We start from the raw sequence: 17,277 nt of genomic DNA, 5'->3' as shown, positions 1-17,277 counted from the left end.
TCGTCCCTCCCTCTCAACCCCCTCTCTTCCCTGTCCCATCTGTAGCCTCTGGGTCCTCCCCTCTGGCATTACGGTTTATAGGTAGGGAAAAGCATGCTGGGGTTCATCCCACTCTGTGGGGTCCCTCGGGAGTAGTGTAGTTTGCTGTGGAGTCTGGATAATCTGGAGGTGCCCTGCTCCCTTCCCGGATTTCTGGAAAGTAGGGAAGGGTGTCTAACAGGTGACGGGTGTATCTCAGGAGGCTGCCTCTCTGTTCTGGGAGGTGGCAGCCGAGGGAGGTATGTTTTGTGGCAGGTGTCCGACCACCCTCTCTTTTGTCTGCCGAGGTGGCTCAGTGGATGTAAGGTTGCTATCCCAGAGTGCTGGTTTACTGGTGTGAAGGATAGGGTATGGCATGGGTTCCATGTTGCATCTGTACTGCTCGCGGTTTTGAGGTCCTCTTGGATGAAGGAAGGCACTTACAGCCCTTCCATGCCTTCTAGTAACTGTCCCTCCACTGTCCCTTCTTTTTTTAACTAAAATAATAATAAGAAAGAAAGAAGTGCCACCATCATGGAGTCTTCATTTCATGACCCCTCTCCTCCCAGGCCCCTTTTTGTTACCGCATCCTCTTCTGACCTGGCTTCATTATTGGACCATTCTCCAGACTTTTCCCATACCCCAGTACCTTCTGCTGGCAATATTTCATCACCTGCTCCAGATGTTGAGGCTCTGCCCATTTTTTCTAGTACCTCTGCCTCTTTCACACCTTTAACTATGCGTCTGACTTCTCCAAATATGGTACGACAGTTTTCCCATCACTCACCTGCCTCAGGTCAGGCCGCCTGTGGTGCTATGCTTAAACGCTCCAGACTATTCGATGACAGTTCTTTGATTTCTGCTCATTCCACCCAGAAACAACCTACATGAAACCCACTTCCTTTACACACTGTGTTTACAAGTGCACAATGAACCAAATTCTTTTCCCTACAACCAATATCTCCAACCGATTATCTTCCAGACCACAGTACTGGTAAAGCTCTTTTACATGTTGTCCAAAATGTATCCTTTCATGCTCTTTGGAGTGGTGAGCAAATTATTACAGTTCAGAATGCAGAACAAGCTCATGATCTTTCCCATCTTACTTTCATTGATAATGTTCCTATCACAGTTCACAAGCACACTACTATCAATTCTTGCAGTGGTACGGCGGTTTTACCACATACCATTGTACAGTGTGATTTTTCTGTCTTGTGGTTATGATATTTTGAAGCAATTAGCCCTTCAGGACCTTCCAATTCTCAAATTGGATACGTATGTCCTGCCCGCTCACGGGTGGAGGTGCTTTCCTAGTAACACTGCCCACATAACCTTTGACTGCCATGAACTCCTGTCCTCCGTTTGTATAGCAGGCCATCGCCTTGGGATCCATAAAGTGGTTCGTACACCCCAACAGTGTCGAAATTGCTGGCACTTCAGACATCCTGTTAAATACGGCAGGTCTGCGGTGGAGTGTCCGGTCTGTGATGCTGTGGATCATGCCAATACATCTTGCACTCTTCCCCCACTTGTCTTAATTGCAATGAAACTCATCCTTCTTTTTTCCACCAATGTCAGGTCTATCTTAATGAACGAGAAATCCTTTGTCTTAAGGAGAGCGAAGGCCTTACTTATGCCATGGCCGTCTCTCAGATCCACCTTCAGGGGAATCTTCCTTGTGTTCCTTATTCTCGAGTAGCTAAACCTCCAATTTTGATGGTCCCCTGCCTACCAGCTCCTCTCGTGCTATGTCTTCCAAGGTCACCCCCATCTCTAATTCTTTTCCAGTTTTACCCCTCTGAAACTCCAACCTCCTTACCTCTTCCTACTATTTCTTCAACTTGCCCGCTAGTTTCTCTAAGCTCCGCTAGCTTCTAAGCCCAAGTCTCTTTGCATTTCTCCGGTGCTTGCAATTTCCCAACAGTTCTCCTTTTTGGCCTCGGTGCCTAGTTCTCACCCCCTTTCTAACTCTCACATGAAGATGGAGGTTCACCCCCCTCGTGTGGTTCCTTCTTCTCCTGTTCCTCCCCAGACTTCTTCCCCAGTCACCTTCCAGCCTTTTTCCTCTCCTGTTTCACTGCAGGACTCTTCTATCCCAGTCAGCACCTCTCTCCAGGTTCATACTCACTTCCCTTCTCAGACTTCTTTGGTTCCCTCCATAGTCTCCCCAGTCTCTACTTGCTCTACTTCACCTGTCTCTGAGGTCATGGTACTGGCATCTTCCTTGTCTGCTGAAACACTTGGTGCTATCTCCAACTATATTGTGGAGATGAAACTCTTGGACACCAGTGCACCTCCTTATGCCCCTTCTTATTTTTCACAACCCTCGCACCAATCTTTTTCTTCACAACATTCTGATTCCTCCTTGCTTACACACTTTCTGTTGCCTCCACACATTGACTTCACTGACCCAACTAGCCCATAGATTTTATCGCTTCTCACTATTAGCATACCCGTCTTTGTGAATAATGACTTGTTTACAATGGAATATTCGTGGCCTCAGGGGTAATCGGGGGAGAGGTCCAGGTGTTGCTCTCCCAGTTTTCTCCAGTATGTGTCAGGTTACAAGAGCCTAAAGTTGTTCAGCAGTTATCCGTCCCATTTTGTTCATTCTCAGCTGCCTTATACTGTAGCCCATATTTATTTGCACAGGTGGTATATAGTTTGCTCTCTATATCTCTCCCCTTCCCATGCATTCTGTATCTCAGATGTTGTGTTCTTGATGTCTTCTCTGCCACTGCCCATCTTGTTGTTAAGATAAGATAAGATAAGATTTCGTTCGGATTTTTAACCCCGGAGGGTTAGCCACCCAGGATAACCCAAGAAAGTCAGTGCGTCATCGAGGACTGTCTAACTTAGGTGATTTTAATGCTCATCATCAAATTGGTTAGGGTCCCAATGTGACTCGTGGTGATCAGATGGAGACTCTTCTCACTTCTCATCCTCTTCATGTTTTAAATACAGGTGCTCCCACCTATTTTGACTCTTGCACTCAGTCTCTCTCTCGCATCGATCTTTCCATCTGTTCCTCGTCAATTGCCATTGATTATGCTTGGTCTGTTCTCTCAGATTTGCACGACAGTGATCTACTAAGTATTCCTGACTGCCTCGTAGCCCCCGTTGGCAATTTGGACGAGCAAATTGGGATTTGTACTCCCATCTTGCCACTTTTTGTGAGGACCCTTCTTCATCGTCTATTGATAAGGCGGTGCACCAATTTTCGACCCTAGTTTTGACTGTAGCATTGTTCTATTCCTCAAACCTCAGGCAGGCATTCTCAGACATGCATGCCTTGGTGGTCTCCTGTGTGTGCCCGTGCAGTGCCTTTGAAACGTTCTGTAGTGTGGGTCCATTACTGATATAATCAGACTGCAGATCGTCTTTTGGATTTTAAGTGAGCAAGGGCAGTTGCTCACCAAGTCATATGCGACGCTAAACATACTCGTTGGCAGGACTACGTTTCCACTGTTACCTCGACTTCCCCTATGTGTGCAGTTTGGAAGAAGGTACGGAAGTTGAGTGGCAAATGTGCTCCCGACCCAGGTCCCGTGTTGCAGGTTGCTGGTGTTAGTGTTGTGGAATCTCTTGAGGTTGCCACAGAAATCGGGAACTATCTTGTCCGTGTCTCCCAGGGGCTTCACCTCTGTCCCTTGTTTCTCGCTTCTAAGTCAGCCAGGGAGCAATTGCCCTTGGATTTCTCTTCTAATGTGACGGAGCCATATAACGTACCTTTTACTCTCTTAAGAGCTAGAGTCCACGCTTTCCGCATACTGGTCATCGGCAGCTGGGCCCGATGATATTCATATCTGTATGCTACAGCATTCTTGCGTATCATTCAAGGGGAGCAAATCGCCGGACTCTCCTCCGTTTGCATTCCACCCTAGTCTTGTCTACGTTGGATGATGACAACCAAGTCTATTCTGCGGCTTCTCCTACAACTCTTTCTAAGTTAGATCCCCTTCATCATCAGGGTCTACATTTATGCCTTAGTGCCTTTCATTCATCCCCTTTTGAAAGCCTCTATGCTGAAGCGAATGTTCCTTCCTTAACCAATCATCGTGATCATTGCCTTCATTACTTTGTCTGCTCTTATGGTCTTCGTGTTCCTTCTACATATAGGTTAGTCTTAAACGTTAGTAGAAGCCCGTTATTTGTTCGGCACACTGCTTACTCCGACCGATTTCTCTTCATCTTCACTCTGGTCTTCTCTCCAGCTGTCTCCCTTGTATGTTCATGCAGCATCTGCATTTTCCCTTCCCCCTTGGGAGGTTCTGACAGTTCGTGTCTGCTTTCCCCTGCCGTGTGCCAAAGGTCTACCTACGTTACTTCATGCTCTCTTTTTTTTTTTGATCACTTTCGGTCGCATGCACATGCCATCGCTGTTTATACAGATGGTTCTAAATCTTCTGACAGTGTTGGGTTCACGGCGGTGTTCCTTGACAATGTTTCCAGGGTCATTTGTTAGAGTCAATTAGTATTTTTACCTTTAAGTTGTATGCCATCCTCATAGCGCTTCATATTACACGTGTCTCCTTCGGCGTTTGTAATCATTTCAGAATCCCTCAGCACTTTACAGGCCATTACACAATTTGATTCCCCATATCCACTGGTCCTTTGCTGTGTGGCTAGCAAAAACAAAGACGTTATTTTCTGTTGGGTCCCTCGACACGATGTGCAGGGCAATGAACAGGAGGATGTTGCTGCACGGTCAGCACGGTTTCCTATAGAGGTATTCTGTTCAGGGATTATTTTACAGTCATCTCTGCCTGTCTTCACGGCTGTTGGCAACAACGGTGGTCAGACATGCACAATAACAAACCGCACTCTATTAAACCACTTTTAGGTGTGTGGCCATCTTCTTACCACCGTTGCTGCACTCAGAAGACTATGCTCTCCCACCTCCACATCAGGCACACTCGCCTTATCCATGGATATCTCATGGAACGACACCTTATTCCTCTCTGTGAGGTTTGTTGGGTCCTTATTTCAGTTCTTCACTTTCTTGCGGATTGTCTTGTTTACCAGTGAGCTCCCAGGATTTACCTCCATCAACACCGCTGCCCTACTGCTCTTGCCTTATCTTCCCTTCTTGCAGACGGCCCTGCCTTTGACCTACGATCATTTTTTGTCTTTTGTCAGCAACTGCTTTACTATACAAACTTTGACACATAGTCCTTAGCGTCCCTTCCAGCCCTTTTCTCCCCTCACCTCTGATCCCCTCTCCACTTGGCTGTTTATAGCCCCGGCACTTTTCTGCCCAGCAGTGCTGCATGACCCTTGTCGGTTTAGCACTTTATTTGATTATAATAATTCATTTAATTATTTAAGTAAATTTAACATTTGTTTAATTTTGAGTGTGCTGACCAAGGTGACCACCCCTAGTCCAGAAAAATCAGTAATCCAGAAAGGCTTAAGAACCAAAGGTTCCAGAAAACTGATGTGTGTATATATATATATATATATATATATATATATACAATAATCGTGAACAAGCGATACAAGATGCAAAACAACACACTAATACAAGAACACTTATCCCTGAAGCATGTAAATAATAACACTTAACCTTTGTCACTTTCACAGCGTCAAGTTTGGCAGATGATAAGCACTTCCAGCAATCACTTACACCTAAGTGTTCAGCCAGTGGTACTCAAGGGGCACCTATAACTATCATCGCGCTCTTCCGTAACCTCTGTACACTTGCAACTATCATCCGAACACTTGCCAGCACTTATCATTCTCTATCATAGATCCAGAACTTATAACAGTGTATCATTGATTTGGCACTTATATATAATCATCTATCATCGATCCAAACTATGTAACCGTTTCATCGTTCACGCACATGTAATTGTCTATCATCTTCCATGTCTATCATCGATCAAAGCCCCTATAATTACCACTCAGTAATCACCTATAACCAGTAACTGGTGTATTTAGGCATCCTGTAAGGAAACCAGCGGCTAACAATTAGAAACAGAAATGAAATCTTAGAATTCTGAAATTGCAGAACACTTACAAATTATACACTTAGAGATTATAAATCAATTAGCACTTGCAAATTAAAAAAAAACAACGAACATTTAGAAATAATAAAAACCCACACTTAAAAAAAAATAAAATTAAAAATACTTAGAATTAAGAAGTTTGGGAAACGTTAGATATTAGAAATCAATGATAACTTATAAATTAGAGATAAACTAACGCTTAGAAAAGAGTTAAACACTTAGAAACGAGATAAGCAAAGTCTCGGAAATAAATTAAAACTTAGAAATTACACATCAACGATTATTATAATCATGGGGGCGCTAAACCCGTAGGATTATACAGCGCCTGTGGGGGGAGGGATGATAGGCATTCAGGCTCAATTCAGGGAACTGTAGCACAGATTCAATTCCCTAGATCAAGAGCCCCTCATCAGCGTCAAGGAACCTCCGTTGAGGGGTACACATCAACGAAAACTTAGATACTAGAAATAAACTATATAAAATGCTCATGAATTATAAATAATTAGAAACTGACGAACTAGAAACTAGAAGCCACCGAAAACTTAGAAATTTTAAATAAACCAAATACCAGTATAAAACTAAGAACTTAGAAACAGGCGATTTCTTAGAATAGCAACCTAGAAATTTCAGCATTTCAGCTGATGACTTTTTTTTTTCAACACTGGGCACCTGAAGGGCAGTTTAACGATGGCTTTTTTTTCATATCTCTTGGTTAGCGCTAAACCTACGCGGGACAAGCAATTCCCGGGGTAAGGGAGGGGGGGTAGGTAAGCAGGTTTAATCTCAGGAGAGGCTGAGCTCCAATGCCTTGTATGACGAGCATCCCCCGTTGTAGGGGAAGGGGGAAGGACAGGAGGGTTCAATGTTTTGAAAAGCCATCCAAAAGGGGTTGTGAAGTCTTGAGTGCCACTTAAGGCATCGGTATGGAGTTGTGAATCATTTTGGAAACAAGGATTTACCAGCATTTTGATAAACCATACCCCCGGCCGGGATTGAACCCGCGATCAGAGAGTCTCAAAACTCCAGACCGTCGCTTTAGCCACTGGACCAGCTAGCCACAATAAGATTCATCCAACTAGGTATATTTCTACACCATAGGAAAGTTAGCACAGGCACCTCTGTGACCACAAATGCAAGTTTTTACAGACGAATCTCCAGCTAGCGTGGCCGTGACGAACTCTAGCTCAAGTCCCTTCACTGCCGTCAACATGACTCAAGAAATCGTAATGACACGATTGCAAATAAACCATACCCACGGCCACACTAGCTGGAGATTCGTCTAAAAACTTGCATGTGTGGTCACAGAGGTGCCTGTGCTAACTTTCCTATGGTGTAGAAATATACCTAGTTGGATGAATCTTATTGGTCTAGTGGCTAACGCGACGGGCTGGAGTTTTGAGACTATGACCGCGGGTTCAATCCCGGCCGGGGGTATGGTTTATTTGCAATCGTGTCATTACGATTTTTTGAGTCAGCATTTTGATCAATGAATGCAATGGGTTGGCCACTTGTAATCCCGGGCTGGGCACTTGTAATCCCGGGCTGGGCACTTGTAATCGCGGGCTGGGCACTTGTAATCGCGGGCTGAGCACTTGTAATCACGGGCTGAGCACTTGTAATCGCGGGCCGGGCACTTGTAATCGCAAGCTGGGTACTTGTAATCGTGGGCTGGGCACTTTTAATCGAGGGCTGAGCACTTGTATTCGTAGGCTGGACACTTGTATAATCTCCTGTAACCACGTTATACGTCCACATACAGCACTTTAATTATCCTGTAACCACGTTATACGTCCACATACAGCACTTTAATTACCAGGTCAACATTTTCATTCCTGGTCAAAGACTTTCAATGAAGAATGTCTTTAGTTCCAATGGAATTCTCATATAAAAATTCCAGTAATAATAATAATAATAGTAATATCTTTATTTCTACAAGTACACGAACAAGGTATACAGTCCTAGCTGACATCAATGACATACTACTATATAGAAAGCCGCTTGTTATGCCGAGCATTTCTGGCAAATCAGGTCAGTTTTGTCCCAGGATGCGACCAGTCCACTAACACCCAGGTGCCCATTTTATACTGATGGGTGAACAGGGACAGCAGGTGTCCTACGGAAACATGTTCCTAATGTTTTCCAGCCGTACCGGAGATTCGATCTCCGGACCTCAGTGTTTGAGCTGAGTGCGCTAGCGATCCAGCTACGGGACACGCTTATAGACTTATAACATGAAAATAATTCCAGTGGAATTTTTGCATAAAATAATTCGAATGTGATCCTAGAATAAAAATAATCCCAATGAAATTCTAGCATAAAAATAATCCCAATGGAATTCTAGCATAAAAATAATCCCCATGGAATTCTCGCATAAAAAATAATTCCGATGGAATTCTCGTATAAAAATAATTCCAGTGGAATTCGCTTATCAAAATAATTCCAACTGAATTCTCATATAACAATAATTCCATTGGAACTTATATATAAAATAATTTTTCCGTGCGGCCTTCGTCCACCCCCCCCACCCATTATTTTTATTTATTAAAGGTAATTACAACATATCAGGATAATGCTTGGCTGTCAAATCCAGCTTAGGATCCAAGGTGGTATGAATAGCTGGATATCAGATTATTGTTATAATAAAGCGCTAAATCCTCAAGGGCCACACAGCGATGCTCCTGGATACAGAATTCCTAATAATTCTCATTATTATTTTTTAAAAGATTTCCAACCTCTGGTTGGAAATCTTAAAAAAAAAATAAAATAAAATGAGAATTGTTAGGAATCAGAGCAACCTTTCATTAAGGCAACGTTCTCGTGCTATCCAACTTGTCGACACACTGCCTTTCAACTTTTCTACTCTCTATAATAATAATAATAATAATAATAATAATAATAATAATATCAGGCTAAAATAAAGAGTAAAACAAATATGATGCTAACCTAACTTAGGCTTTCTCCTAAATTCGGGAATGTGTTTTAGTGTCAGTACTGAAGATCACCAGAGCAATACAGTGTTTTTCGAAATCTACCAGGTTCTTGGTTACAGTCTACCAGGTTCTTGTTTACAGTCTACCAGGTTCTTGTTTACAATCCACCAGGCTCTTGTTTACAATCTACTAGGTTCTTGTTTACAACATACTCGGAGCTTGCTTACAATCTACTCAGTTCTTGTTTAGTCTACCTGGTTCTGGTTTACAATCTCCCCGATTCTTGTTTATAATTTCCGCTGTAGAAGATCGGTCAGTCGTCTCTTTCTACGTTGCAACAAATCACTCCCACCTCCCCCTCTCTCTCTCTCTCTGTTGCTGTTTACAATCCCCGCTATAAAAGATCATTTTTATCTCCGCTGCTGTTTATAATCCCCGCTGAAGAAAATCATTCATCTCTCTCTTCATATAAATTTGACAGTGCCGGGTTATATTGAATAGCTGTCTCGTTTCCATGACGAACTCACGAGCTCAGTGATATTATTATTATTGGAATGATAAAATATGCAAAACATGCTGTTACTGCGATAACGTTTCGCTCATTGAAAACTACTTTTGCTAATGAGTCTTCATGATCATGCACCTGTGGGCATTACGGATAATGACACCTCCAGTTCACATCGGCAGTGGTTGTTAAATAGCATACAACGTAACGAGGTTGAGGATATATTCAAGTGTGGACACTCTGAGGTGTGGACACTGCGGTTCCCACACCACAAGACCCAACGTTTACAAAACTCGTACCTAGAAACCCTTCAAAGTTACGATCAACTGGGAATAAAATCCAAGTGCATAAACGAGCAAAAAGAACAAAAATACGTGAATACAATTATGAAACCCGAAAACATGTATCCTCCTTTTTACCTTCAAAAACTGAAGCTTAAATCGCTGGTGAATCTGTCGATGACAGCCATTTTCACAACCTTCAGTGAGGGAGGGCAGTGTTTGTAATTCAGGCGTCCAGAGTCGCTACCACTAGGATATTCTCCCACTGGTCATTGAGACACTTTTAGCTTGGAAAACCTGTATTATATGATTTTCTACCTGTACTGTGGCTTTATCGTGTACTTGATGAAGGGCCACGGTGTGTGAAATGATGTATAATAAATGTTTTCCATTCTAAAAGTGTCCATGAAATTATCACTTGCCGGTATGCTCGTGTCTACCTTCTACCACCGTCCTCTGTCCAGGTTCTCCATTTTCCAAAGAGGAAAATGGAGAACCTGGTAGACACCTGGTTCAGCGCAAACCTTCATTACAGACCACGTCTGACAAGTCATACAAGAAATAAATACCTAAATATGACACGTCTACGTTATATATAATGAAGGTTGGGTCCGCAACTATATATTTACGTCATACTTGTAGGCAATACCTGCCACCCAGTAGTACGTACCACTACGCCCTGTACTGAAGCCTACAAATAAAGCTTCGTTAGTTTGTGTGGTATGCCATAATAAAGCTTACAAGCCTCGTTAGGTAATTACGGTATACAATAATTGGCTTCATTACAAACCCTTACTCGTAGAAGAACATTTTTTAAATTATTTAAGACCTAACCTAAAATAGTGTATATTAAGAATTTGCCTTAATTTCATACAGTACAAAGAACAACGTTGTGAATATGGAGGACCGGTTGGTCATTACAAGATCTCCTCCGTTTTGTACTCACGAGGCTTCCATTTTGAAAAAAAAAATTCGCACAGGATCGCGCTGAATCACGTCTACGGTTATCAATCCCAGGCGAAACAAGTCTCAATAACGTCTTGCTCTGTATTACGTGCCTCGCTGTCTTGGGAGATGTTGACAGGAATATATTTCCCCCTACATTAACGGAGTATAATACCAACAAGTCGATGGATTAGATACATGTGCAACACTCGGGTATCTTTATCCTTTTTTATTCAAAACAGAGATGCCCAGGTATTACACAAATATCTAATTATCCTTATAATTCCCTCTAGATTTTCTCTCAGATGTTAGTGTCCCTCTGGAGTACTGCCACCGCTCCTCACCACACGGAGGAGTCTCGTCATAATTATATTATTATTGTATTTAGGGCGAAGCGCTAAAACCGTAGAGATATTCCAGGGCCTGGTGGGGATGGGGGGATTAAAGGAAAAGCAATTATGTTCAGTCCAAGAAAGGGTGAAGTTCAAGTCCAATTCCTTGTATTAGCAGCTCCTGACTAGCATCAAGGCACCTCCCTACAGGGCGGTTCAATCCTGTCACTCTATATACAGTAGTGTTGAGTACCCTTCAACACCCAAGTCTCTTATCTACTCCAATCGCTATGTTATTTTAAATTAGTATTTGCTACTTTATTTTGTGTCAACACATTTTACTCCGAATATATGAACATTTTCATGGCTACTTAATTTATTTTTAAATAGTATAAATGCACTTACATTTAATTAATATCTACACGTTTTCATGGACAACTATCTTGCTTTAAATTATCTACTTATTTTCTTGGACAATTATTTTATTTTTAAATTGCATCTCAACATTACATTTTTAGTAAGCCTAGAGACGCTTCCTTAAACGAACAGGATTCGAACCCACACCAGCAAACTAGTCTTACAACATGGAGGCTGGACAATTAATTGATTTTTAGCATCTGTGCATTTCAGAGACAACTTTTCTAATTTTAAATTAGCATCTATACAATTTCAATATTTTCGTCACTGATAACTATTTTCTGACATCAGTGCTGTCCTCTCAAGCTCTAATGCCAATAAACCATACCCCCGGCCGGGATTGAACCCGCGGTCATAGAGTCTCAAAACTCCAGCCCGTCGCGTTAGCCACTAGACCAGCTAATGCCAATATTCCTAATGTATATAACTCAATCCAGTTCAACATTTTTCTAGTCTTCAAAATTAATTTTAACAACGCACTGTTTAATACACAGGATATATACACCGAGAAGTATATTGCAGTAAGCGTATATATGCCGAGTTTACTTTAATCCCTATTTAAGGGACCTAAGCATTCTTGTCTGGTGGTGAAACGATCCCCGGCATGGGTGGAAACGTTTACCTAGTAGTAAAAAGGTACCTGGGTGTTAGTCGACTGTTGGGAGTCGCATCCCAGAGAAGGTGTTAGCATGTATTAGAACTGGACTTGAAAATGAGCTGAGGTAGGAAAACAACTATTAACCTGTAGCTTCAAATGTGTAAAACAAAAAAGTTTGTGCAGCCTTAATGACTAGGTTAGTCAATAGGCTTCGAGCCCCATTAACCAAGCATGTTTAATACTTTTATCTTGTTCTATTATTACAGCACTGAAATTTAATATCTGTTATTCTCAGAAAGGTTAAGTTAACGTATATTAACCTATATTTGCGTATAATTCACAGACAATAACGATATAACAAAAACGGCAGCTTACGTTTGGCACCGCAAGACGTGTCCTAGTACATGAAAAACGTTGGTAACCTCATGCACGCTAAAAAAAATTGAACCCGGTAATCCTGAAATCTAGAAATATTACAATATATAAATCCTGAAAGCTAGAACAGTGAAATCGAGCGGTTCTGGAATTCAGCAATCCTGGAGTCATGTAATCCAGAATTCTACCAATGAATCTAAATACTCCTCGACTCCAGTATCATGAAATTTAGTATTCATTGACTCCATTAATCCTGGAATATTGGAACAATTTGCTCCACTAATCTTGGAATCATCTACTTCAGTAATCCTGGAATCAGACTCCAGTAATTCTGAAATCTTCGAGTCACTGACTCTAGTAATCCTGGAATTTTGGTATCAGTGACTCTAGTAATCCTAGAATAATTGACTCCAATAATCTTGGAATCTTGGCATCATTGACTCCATTAATCCTGGAATCTTAGAATAAATTACTCCGGTAATCCTGGAATCTTGGAATGACTCCAGTAATCCTGGAATAATTGACTCCAGTAATCCTGGAATAATTGACTCCAGTAAATTCTGGAATAATTGACTCCAGTAAATCCTGGAATCAATGACTCCAATAATCCTGGAATCAACGACTCCAATAATCCTGGAATCTTGAAATCACTGACTCCAGTAATCCTGAAATCTTGGAAGCATTACTTCTGAGTAGGCTTTATCCTTGACTTAAATAAAGGAAGCTGAAAGGCGTTCAGTCTCACAGGACTGTAGACTCATATCTGTTGACAGAGTGCATACACTTGCTATTGGTGAACAGGTATACACAGCAGGTGTATGTACACAGGTGTGCAACAAGTGAATGTATATGCAACAGGTGTAAATAGCTACCCAGCAAGTTCATGTATACAGGTGTATGTATACAGGTATATATACACATCAGGTTTATGTACATACATCAGGTTTATGTACATACATCAGGTTTATGTACACACATCAGGTGTACGCATTGTGACCGGTGTATGTGAACTAAGCAGGTATATGTACACACAGATTAGGCATGTACGCAGGTGTAGGCATTGTATATACACAACTCAGGAGTGTGTCTACACAGATTAATGCAGACACAACAGGTATATGTACACACAACATAAATATGTGCACACGTGTACATACAGTACATGTATGTTCACACAGAAGTTTTACATACACATATAGGCGTATGTGCACACACGTAGGCACATGTGCACATAGCAAGTGAACGTACACATAGCATGTGTAAGTACACGCACGCATGCGTATAAACACCAGATGTACGTTCACACAGCAGTACTTCTTGAATCAGACATTATGTACGCACAACAGATGTACGTACACACAGTACTCCCTGAATCAGGCGTTACGTAAACACAACAGGTATATGTACACACTACTAATTGAATCAAGCGTATGTACAGGCAACAGGTGCATGTACATACAAGGTGTATGTAAACAACATGCATACGTACACACAACAGCTGCACGTTCACAAGCAAGTTTACGCATGCAGGTGTAGATAAAAGATAGCGTTGCTTGTAGCTAAATGCAGCGATAATAAGACTGCAAGATTGACAGTGCATAAATGATAGATGGCAGGATAGAAAATGCGGTGTAGAATGACTGCAGAATAGACAACGAACAGGATAAAGGATAGACCGTGCAGAATCGAGTGCGCCATTGTGCAGGACAGAAAACATGATAGTACAGCATAGTCAGAGTACAGGAGAGACAACGTATTAGGAAAGATTGAGTACAGGACTGGCAGAAAATAAGACAGGCCAGAGTAGAAGATAGTGTGTGTGTGGGGGGGGAGAGTGTGCAGGATAGAGTACAAGTTCGAGTGCAGGGTATGCGAGGGTAGCAAGGCGGTGGTACCGGGCCGTGAGGCAGGCAGACTAGACAAGCTAGGCCCCGGGCCCGAGCTAGGTCCTGGATCCTAGCTACCTATCCTAGCAAAGTAAGAGGTGGTGACTGAGGTGGTGGAGGGCTAGGCTGCCATATGCTGCTGGTCCAGCCGCGATGCTGCGTACCTCTCATTATTTTTCCTTCACTCCGATACCGCTTAATTGTACCTGCTCGGGGCCGCCATTTGGATGGCTCTTATATTAGCGTTTAAATCTCCAGGCTGGCCGGGGCCGGCGCCAGCCACCGCACGCGCCTTCCCTACACTCTCATCTCCACTCATACGCTCAACTCGAGCTCTAGCTGGCACCGCTGCCGCCGTTAGTATCACCGCCGCTGAAATATTCCGAGTGCCAAAAAAGAGGTGGGTCTGGTCCATGCCCTAGGGCAGCGAGGAGGGCGAGCGAGGCTAAGATGCTGCTGGACCAGCAACACTTGTTCCTCAACACACTGCAACACAGCCTGTGTGGCCGTGAGGCGTGCCTCAGGTGTTGCTGCTGCCCTGGCCCCCACCAGGTGTCACCCAGGGGGGAAGCTGTGTAGTGTATGTGTGCGAGATAAAGCCAGAGCTCAGGTGCATCACAACCCAGTAATTATTCATCTCCACCTAACTACAGGTAAAACTCTAAAACACTCGGGGATTCTCACCTCGACACGACCAGTCCATCCATGGGTGCAGCAGTAAATAATCCAGAAATCAACACATATCACTATTTAAGCTTATAAATCCACTTTTAATTGGGTTTTGCACTAATATCACTGTACCCGGCCGGCGCACACACTCCCCCGACCATCTCACAACTCTGACTGACTGGCCAACACCTCGAGTACTCCAGCGCCGGGATGAGAGCAGCGCAGGGGATGAGGAACCAAGCCAAGACGCTCTTCAAGATTATTTTATTTCATCACTTATTCTCTATATCCTCGCATACCAGCGTTCACTTCGTTTTCAACCCACCATATGTACACCAAAAAGTAGCAGGAAAACATACCTTTCTCAAATTCTCATCTCCTGGATGGATTATTGAATGTTCCGTCAGGGCAGGTATGCCCAGACTCCCTGCCCCTTCGTACCTCCATGCCATATCACGTGACTTCTACCCGAGCCAAAATTGTTGATACTTGATAATTAATACCTTCCAACAGCCACTAGCCAATGGACTTGAGTGATCCAAGGGTGAAGTGTATGTGGGTGCCCATGAGGGGAGGTGAGGGGGGAGCTGAGTGTGTATTGGGGAGGGGGAGACGGGGCATTCACAGTGGCTTCTATTACTGATGCCACCGCAGTAACCACATGGTTATCGTCTGTACGGTTTGCGTTATTGGTGCACCCTGTATGTGTGCGTATATGTGTGTATGTGTGCGTATATGTGTGTATGTGTATGATATACAAACTTGATGCAATAAAACGACTATTTGATTAAGAATTCTCCCAAAATGTTGATGACCGTGTTTTTGAACCCCCGTTCAAAGTGCAGTAAATTTATTTTGGGATAATTGGAAAAAGTCTTTAACTAAGATTACAGCAACATACATATAACATTGAAACTTGGTAAATGTCACATAGTTTGTTTATTCATGCTAGAGATTTTTTACCACCATATTGATTCTAAAAATGTAAAAAAAAAAAATTATAGCATGCAAATCTATGGCCGAAATATAATAAGAATCGAACTTCATAAAAAACAGTACTCTTTGCATTGTGAATATATGAGCCCAGAATTTTATAAATTATTTAATTTATAATGGAGAGAATTTGTGAGTATTACATGCTAACCTGTCACTCTTAAATTTTACCTGACATGTGACCTGACCTAAAAAAAACAACAACAAGGGAAAGGAATTCCCACGCTCACTGAGTGGGATCATATGTGAGGTCACATGAGAAGTTGGTTATATTTCAGCTTTATAAGTCTTCTGTTGTCTTATTGTTTTTACTGTTCCCTACTACTGTTTTTTGCTGTTGTTATGGTGCATGATAATATATCATGTATTTCCTGTGATCATACTGCATGTGCATGTATATACACTCTGAATTTGTTTCTGAATTCGCTTAACAGTGCTTGCTAACTAAATTGTTTGCCATCTTAATGACAGTATAAGTAACTTATGAAACTGAGCTTGACTTCAGTAATTACCGATTCTATGTCATCACTAGGGAAAGCTGACTCATAATGACTTAACACAATCATTGGCGAAGTCAGGTACAGATACTCAAAAAATCAAAGAAAGGGAATTAATGTACAGGTTTTTATGGATTCCATCACACACTGAATTACTCCTTCATGATAAGTTAATAAGTTAGTCAAAGAAAGTACCCTGAGAAACATGCAGAACATAACTTTGGTATATCTTTATTTATCATTCGGAATAATATTAGAAGTAAGCAATAAAAGTGAATGTCAAAAGAATGCAGTTAGAAACCTGAGTAGATCTATTCTCACTATGATAACATGAACGTAAATAAGTACGTTTATGGAGCAGCTTGTAATGAGAACAGAGTGACTGATGCTGTAGTAGTCTAGTCAGGCTTATTCTTGATTACAGGTACTTTTGGCAGTTTGACACACACCTGATGATCAAAGTAAATGTAAAGTATGTGATCAGCCTTCTAGTCACGTTCCTGAACACTATGAGCTTGATTGTCCACTTGCTGAGGAATATCGAGATAGTCTAATAACCTCTGCGAAATATCAATCTATCTTATTAATGAACACGAGACGCCAGACATATTAAGCAAATATCAAATTTTACTTGCAACAGATAAGACAATTGTAGATACAAAATTTGATGTGCTCCAATTACTAACCTCTTCTTCTATATTAATTACTTAAAAAAAGTAATTTCAAAGTTGGGTTGTTTGAACATGCATTGGTGTAATACTGAAGATCAGGAATAATGGAGTGTTCATTTTATGAATGAAATGAAGCAGGATACGCTAGCACT

At 42.0% G+C, this 17,277-nt stretch overlaps 1 protein-coding gene across 1 annotated transcript in view; it reads right to left on the bottom strand.

Annotated features, from left to right (window-relative positions):
• Nucleotides 1-15,121, bottom strand: part of LOC128691461 (protein dachsous-like) — a 171,276-nt gene extending 156,155 nt beyond the window's left edge. Inside the window, exon 1 of the mRNA XM_053780355.2 lies at nucleotides 14,980-15,121. The gene's annotated coding sequence lies outside the window, so the exon portion shown is untranslated. The remainder of the gene's footprint in view (nucleotides 1-14,979) is intronic.
• Nucleotides 15,122-17,277: the final 2,156 nt, after the last annotated feature.

This window comes from Cherax quadricarinatus, chromosome 2, assembly GCF_038502225.1.
Source record: "Cherax quadricarinatus isolate ZL_2023a chromosome 2, ASM3850222v1, whole genome shotgun sequence".
NCBI lineage: Eukaryota > Metazoa > Arthropoda > Malacostraca > Decapoda > Parastacidae > Cherax > Cherax quadricarinatus.
Note: the sequence above shows the minus strand (reverse complement) of the source record. Positions and strands in the feature narration are given on the sequence as shown.